This window comes from Tympanuchus pallidicinctus, unplaced genomic scaffold (genome assembly GCF_026119805.1).
Source record: "Tympanuchus pallidicinctus isolate F22 unplaced genomic scaffold, pur_lepc_1.0 scaffold118, whole genome shotgun sequence".
NCBI lineage: Eukaryota > Metazoa > Chordata > Aves > Galliformes > Phasianidae > Tympanuchus > Tympanuchus pallidicinctus.
Window position 1 is genome coordinate 94,684 of NW_026294636.1, and position 6,885 is coordinate 101,568.

Below are 6,885 nucleotides of genomic sequence, written 5' to 3' on the forward strand. Positions count from 1 at the left end.
GCTTATTTTCATAGAAATCCCTGTTTTTTAACCTTAAATATCACTTCTTTTCATGGAAATCCCTGTTTTTAACCTTAAATATCACTTATTTTCATAGAAATCCCTGTTTTTAACCTTAAATATCACGTATTTTCATAGAAATCCCTGTTTTGAACCTTAAATATCGCTTATTTTCATACAAATCCCTGTTTTTCCCCTAAAATATCACTTATTTTCATAGAAATCCCTGTTTTTCCACTAAAATATCGCTTATTTTCATGGAAATCCCTGTTTTTAACCTTAAATATCACTTATTTTCATAGAAATCCCTGTTTTCAACCTTAAATATCGCTTATTTTCATAGAAATCCCTGTTTTTAACCTAAAATATCGCTTATTTTCACAGAAATCCCTGTTTTTCCCCTTAAATATCGCTTATTTTCATAGAAATCCCTGTTTTTAACCTTAAATATCACTTATTTTCATAGAAATCCCTGTTTTTAACCTTAAATATCGCTTATTTTCACAGAAATCCCTGTTTTTCCCCTTAAATATCGCTTATTTTCATAGAAATCCCTGTTTTTCCCCTTAAATATCGCTTATTTTCATAGAAATCCCTGGTTTTAACCCTAAAATATCGCTTATTTTCATGGAAATCCCTGTTTTTAACCTTAAATATCGCTTATTTTCATAGAAATCCCTGTTTTTAAGCTTAAATATCGCTTATTTTCATAGAAATCCCTGTTTTTCCCCTAAAATATTGCTTATTTTCATGGAAATCCCTGTTTTTCCCCTTAAATATCGCTTATTTTCATAGAAATCCCTGTTTTTAACCTTAAATATCACTTATTTTCATAGAAATCCCTGTTTTTAACCTTAAATATCGCTTATTTTCACAGAAATCCCTGTTTTTCCCCTTAAATATGGCTTATTTTCATAGAAATCCCTGTTTTTCCCCTTAAATATCGCTTATTTTCATAGAAATCCCTGGTTTTAACCCTAAAATATCGCTTATTTTCATGGAAATCCCTGTTTGTAACCTTAAATATCGCTTATTTTCATAGAAATCCCTGTGTTTAAGCTAAAATATCGCTTATTTTCATAGAAATCCCTGTTTTTCCCCTTAAATATTGCTTGTTTTCATGGAAATCACTGTTTTTCCCCTTAAATATCGCTTATTTTCATGGAAATCCCTGTTTTTAACCTTAAATATCGCTTATTTTCATAGAAATCCCTGTTTTTAACCTTAAATATCGCTTATTTTCACAGAAATCCCTGTTTTTCCCCTTAAATATCGCTTATTTTCATGGAAATCCCTGTTTTTAACCTTAAATATCGCTTATTATCATAGAAATCCCTGTTTTTCCCCTAAAATATCGCTTATTTTCATGGAAATCCCTGTTTTTCACCTTAAATACCGCTTATTTTCCTAGAACTCCCTGTTTTTAACATTAAATATCGCTTAATTTACAGAAATCCCTGCTTTTAACATAAAATATTGCTTATTTTCATAGAAATCCCTGTTTTCAACCCTAAATATCACTTATCTTCATAGAAATCCCTGTTTTTAACCTTAAATATCGCTTATTTTTAAGGAAATCCCTGTTTTTTTTTACCTTAAATATGGCTTATTTTCATGGAAATCCCAGTTTTTAACATTAAATATCACTTATTTTCATAGAAATCCCTGTTTTCAACCTTAGATATCGCTTATTTTCATAGAAATCCCTGTTTTTAACCTTAAATATCTCTTATTTTCATGGAAATCCCTGGTTTTCCCCTTAAATATCACTTATTTTCACAGAAATCCGTGTTTTTCCCCTTAAATATCGCTTATTTTCATAGAAATCCCTGTTTTTAACCTTAAATATCGCTTATTTTCATAGAAATCCCTGTTTTTAACCTTAAAAATCACATATTTTCACAGAAATCCCTCTTTTCAACCTTAAATATCGCTTATTTTCATGGAAATCCCTGTTTTTAACCTTAAATATCGCTTATTTTCATGGAAATCCCTGTTTTTCCCCTAAAATATCGCTTATTTTGATGGAAATCCCTGTTTTTCCCCTAAAATATCGCTTATTTTCACAGAAATCCTTGTTTTTCCTTTGAAATATCGCTTATTTTCATGGAAATCCCTGTTTTTAACCTTAAATATCGCTTATTTTCATAGAAATCCCTGTTTTTAACCTTAAATATCACTTATTTTTAAGGAAATCCCTTTTTTTTTTTACCTTAAATATGGCTTACTTTCATAGAAATTCCTATTTTTAACCTTAAATATCGCTTATTTTCATAGAAATCCCTGTTTTTCCCCTAAAATATCGCTTATTTTCATAGAAATCCCTGTTTTTAACCTTAAATATCGCTTATTTTCATGGAAATCCCTGTTTGTAACCTTAAATATCGCTTATTTTCACGGAAATCCCTGTTTTTCCCCTAAAATATCACTTATTTTCATGGAAATCCCTGTTTTTAACCTTAAATATCGCTTATTTTCACAGAAATCCCTGTGTTTCCCCTTAAATATTGCTTATTTTCACAGAAATCCCTGTTTTTAACCTTATATATCGCTTATTTTCATAGAAATCCCTGTTTTTCCCCTAAAATATCACTTATTTTCATAGAAATCCCTGTTTTTAACCTTAAATATCGCTTACTTTCACGGAAATCCCTGCTTTTAACCTTAAATATCGCTTATTTTCATAGAAATCCCTGTTTTTCCCCTTAAATATCGCTTATTTTCATAGAAATCCCTGTTTTTCCCCTTAAATATCGCTTATTTTCATGGAAATCCCTGTTTTTAACCTTAAATATCGCTTTTTTTTCTAGAAATCCCTGTTTTTCCCCGAAAATATCACTTATTTTCATGGAAATCCCTGTTTTTAACCTTAAATATCGCTTATTTTCATAGAAATCCCTGTTTTTCCCCTTAAATATCGCTTATTTTCATGGAAATCCCTGTTTTCAACCTTAGATATCGCTTATTTTCATAGAAATCCCTGTTTTTAACCTTAAATATCGCTTATTTTCATAGAAATCCCTGTTTTTAACCTTAAAAATCACATATTTTCACAGAAATCCCTCTTTTCAACCTTAAATATCGCTTATTTTCATGGAAATCCCTGTTTTTAACCTTAAATATCGCTTATTTTCATGGAAATCCCTGTTTTTCCCCTAAAATATCGCTTATTTTGATGGAAATCCCTGTTTTTCCCCTAAAATATCGCTTATTTTCACAGAAATCCTTGTTTTTCCTTTGAAATATCGCTTATTTTCATGGAAATCCCTGTTTTTAACCTTAAATATCGCTTATTTTCATAGAAATCCCTGTTTTTAACCTTAAATATCACTTATTTTTAAGGAAATCCCTTTTTTTTTTTACCTTAAATATGGCTTACTTTCATAGAAATTCCTATTTTTAACCTTAAATATCGCTTATTTTCATAGAAATCCCTGTTTTTCCCCTAAAATATCGCTTATTTTCATAGAAATCCCTGTTTTTAACCTTAAATATCGCTTATTTTCATGGAAATCCCTGTTTGTAACCTTAAATATCGCTTATTTTCACGGAAATCCCTGTTTTTCCCCTAAAATATCACTTATTTTCATGGAAATCCCTGTTTTTAACCTTAAATATCGCTTATTTTCACAGAAATCCCTGTGTTTCCCCTTAAATATTGCTTATTTTCATGGAAATCCCTGTTTTTAACCTTATATATCGCTTATTTTCATAGAAATCCCTGTTTTTCCCCTAAAATATCACTTATTTTCATAGAAATCCCTGTTTTTCCCCTAAAATATCGCTTACTTTCACGGAAATCCCTGCTTTTAACCTTAAATATCGCTTATTTTCATAGAAATCCCTGTTTTTCCCCTTAAATATCGCTTATTTTCATAGAAATCCCTGTTTTTCCCCTTAAATATCGCTTATTTTCATGGAAATCCCTGTTTTTAACCTTAAATATCGCTTTTTTTTCTAGAAATCCCTGTTTTTCCCCGAAAATATCACTTATTTTCATGGAAATCCCTGTTTTTAACCTTAAATATCGCTTATTTTCATAGAAATCCCTGTTTTTCCCCTTAAATATCGCTTATTTTCATGGAAATCCCTGTTTTTCCCCTTAAATATCGCTTATTTTCATAGAAATCCCTGTTTTTAACCTTAAATATCGCTTTTTTTCTAGAAATCCCTGTTTTTCCCCTAAAATATCGCTTATTTTCATGGAAATTCCTGTTTTTCCCCTTAAATATCGCTTATTTTCATAGAAATCCCTGTTTTTATCCTTAAATATCGCTTATTTTCATAGAAATCCCTGTTTTTAACCTTAAATATGGCTTATTTTCATAGAAATCCCTGTTTTTAAGCTTAAATATCGCTTATTTTCATAGAAATCCCTGTTTTTCCCCTTATATATTGCTTATTTTCATGGAAATCCCTGTTTTTCCCTTTAAATACCGCTTATTTTCCTAGAACTCCCTGTTTTTAACCTTAAATATCGCTTAATTTACAGAAATCCCTGTTTTTAACATAAAATATTGCTTATTTTCATGGAAATATCTGTTTTTCCCCTAAAATATCGCTTATTTTCATAGAAGTCCCTGTTTTTAACCTTAAATATCGCTTATTTTCATAGAAATCCCTGTTTTCAACCCTAAATATCACTTATCTTCATAGAAATCCCTGTTTTTAACATTAAATATCACTTATTTTTAAGGAAATCCCTTTTTTTTTTACCTTAAATATGGCTTATTTTCATAGAAATCCCTGTTTTTAACATTAAATATCACTTATTTTCACAGAAATCCCTCTTTTCAACCTTAGATATCGCTTATTTTCATAGAATTCCCTGTTTTTAACCTTAAATATCTCTTATTTTCATGGAAATCCCTGTTTTTCCCCTTAAATATCACTTATTTTCACAGAAATCCCTGTTTTTCCCCTTAAATATCGCTTATTTTCATAGAAATCCCTGGTTTTAACCCTAAAATATCGCTTATTTTCATAGAAATCCCTGTTTTTCCCCTTAAATATCGCTTATTTTCATGGAAATCCCTGTTTTTAACCTTAAATATCGCTTATTTTCACAGAAATCCCTGTTTTTCCCCTTAAATATCGCTTATTTTCATAGAAATCCCTGTTTTTATCCTTAAATATCGCTTATTTTCATAGAAATCCCTGTTTTTAACCCTAAAATATCGCTTATTTTCATGGAAATCCCTGTTTTCAACGTTAAATATCACTTATTTTCACAGAAATCCCTGTTTTCAACCTTAAATATCGCTTATTTTTAAGGAAATACCTTTTTTTTTACCTTAAATATTGCTTATTTTCATAGAAATCCCTGTTTTTAACATTAAATATGGCTTATTTTCAGAGAAATCCCTGTTTTTCCCCTTAAATATCGCTTATTTTCATAGAAATCCCTGTGTTTAACCTTAAATATCGCTTTTTTTTTTATAGAAATCCCTGTTTTTAACCTTAAATATCACTTATTTTCATAGAAATCCCTGTTTTTAACCTTAAATATCGCTAATTTTCATAGAAATCCCTGTTTTTCCCCTTAAATATCGCTTATTTTCATAGAAATCCCTGTTTTTCCCCTAAAATATCACTTATTTTCATAGAAATCCCTCTTTTTCCCCTAAAATATCCCTTATTTTCCTACTTGGATACCCTGCTTTTAGGGAATCCCGTGGTCCCTATAGGTCCTTACAGGGCCCTATGAACCATATGGCTCCCTTTGTGAGTCTATGGATCCCTGTCTGTCTATGGGTCGCTATGGGTCCCAAAGAATTTCTCTGGGTCTGAATGTATCTCTGTGGGTCTCTCTGCATCCCTATGGTTCTTCATGGTTCCCTATGGGTCTCTATGGGTTTCTATGGGTCCCTATCAGTCCCTATGGCTCACCGTAGGTCCAAAAGGGTCCCTATGCATCCCTATGTGTCCCTTTGGTTCCCTATGGGTGAATATGTTTCCCTAGGGCTCCCTATGTCTCTCTATGGGTCCCTTTGGTTCTCTTTGGCTCTTTATGGGTCCCTATGGGTCCCTATGGGTTGCTATGATTTTCTCTGGGTCTGAATGTATCTCTATGGATCCCTATGCAGCCTTGTAGTTCTCCATGGGTCCCTATGGGTCTCTATGGCTCCATATGGCTCCCTATGGTTCCTTACGTGTCGCTATGGGTCGCGATGGGTTGCTATGTATCTCCATGGGTCCCTATGACTCCCTATGGTTTTCTCTGGGTCCGAATGTATCTCTGTGAGTCCCTGTGGGTCCCTCTATGGGTCCCTATGCATCCCTATCTTTCTTGGTGACCTGGATGAGGGCATAGAGTGCAGCCTCAGCAGGTTTGCAGATGACACCAAGCTGGGAGGTGGTGTGGATCTGCCTGAGGGCAGGGCGGCCCTGCAGAGGGATGTAGACAGGCTGGAGCGCTGGGCCGAGGTGAATGGGATGAGGTTCAAGAAGGCCAAGTGTGGAAAAGTAGGGTACTTTGAAAAATACCTATAGGGGCACAAAGTAAGGTCCCCCTGTACCTATAGGGGCACAAAGGGAGCCATAGAGATACATACGGAAACATAGGGACCCATAGGGACTCATAGAGTGTCAAATGGACACATAGAGACCCATAGGGAGCCATGGAGACACATAGGGACCCATAGGGACCCATAGGGACCCATACAAATTCGAAGGGACCCATAGCGACCCATGGAGAGATACATAGAGACACATAGGGACTCTTTGGGACCCATAGAGACACGGAGGGAACCATAGGGAACCACAGGCAATATAGTGACCCATACAGACCCATGGAGAACCATAGGGACTCATAGGGACCTATGGCAAGCCATAGGGAGCCATAGGGACCCATAGAGACCTATGGCGAGCCATTGAGACCCATAG

At 33.5% G+C, this 6,885-nt stretch overlaps 2 long non-coding RNA genes across 4 annotated transcripts in view; one reads left to right on the top strand and one right to left on the bottom strand.

Annotated features, from left to right (window-relative positions):
• The window catches only part of LOC128075086 (uncharacterized), a 50,359-nt gene extending 46,225 nt beyond the window's left edge, over positions 1-4,134 (bottom strand). Inside the window, exons 1-3 of the long non-coding RNA XR_008203636.1 lie at positions 4,020-4,134; positions 2,254-2,458; positions 320-483 (exon numbers count right to left, since the gene is read on the bottom strand). This is a non-coding gene — a long non-coding RNA (uncharacterized LOC128075086). The remainder of the gene's footprint in view (positions 1-319; positions 484-2,253; positions 2,459-4,019) is intronic.
• LOC128075087 (uncharacterized) overlaps positions 1-6,146 on the top strand; it is a 65,125-nt gene extending 58,979 nt beyond the window's left edge. For all 3 annotated transcript variants that reach the window (XR_008203638.1, XR_008203637.1, XR_008203639.1), the window contains one exon: positions 6,095-6,146. This is a non-coding gene — a long non-coding RNA (uncharacterized LOC128075087). The remainder of the gene's footprint in view (positions 1-6,094) is intronic.
• The last annotated feature ends 739 nt before the right edge of the window (positions 6,147-6,885 follow it).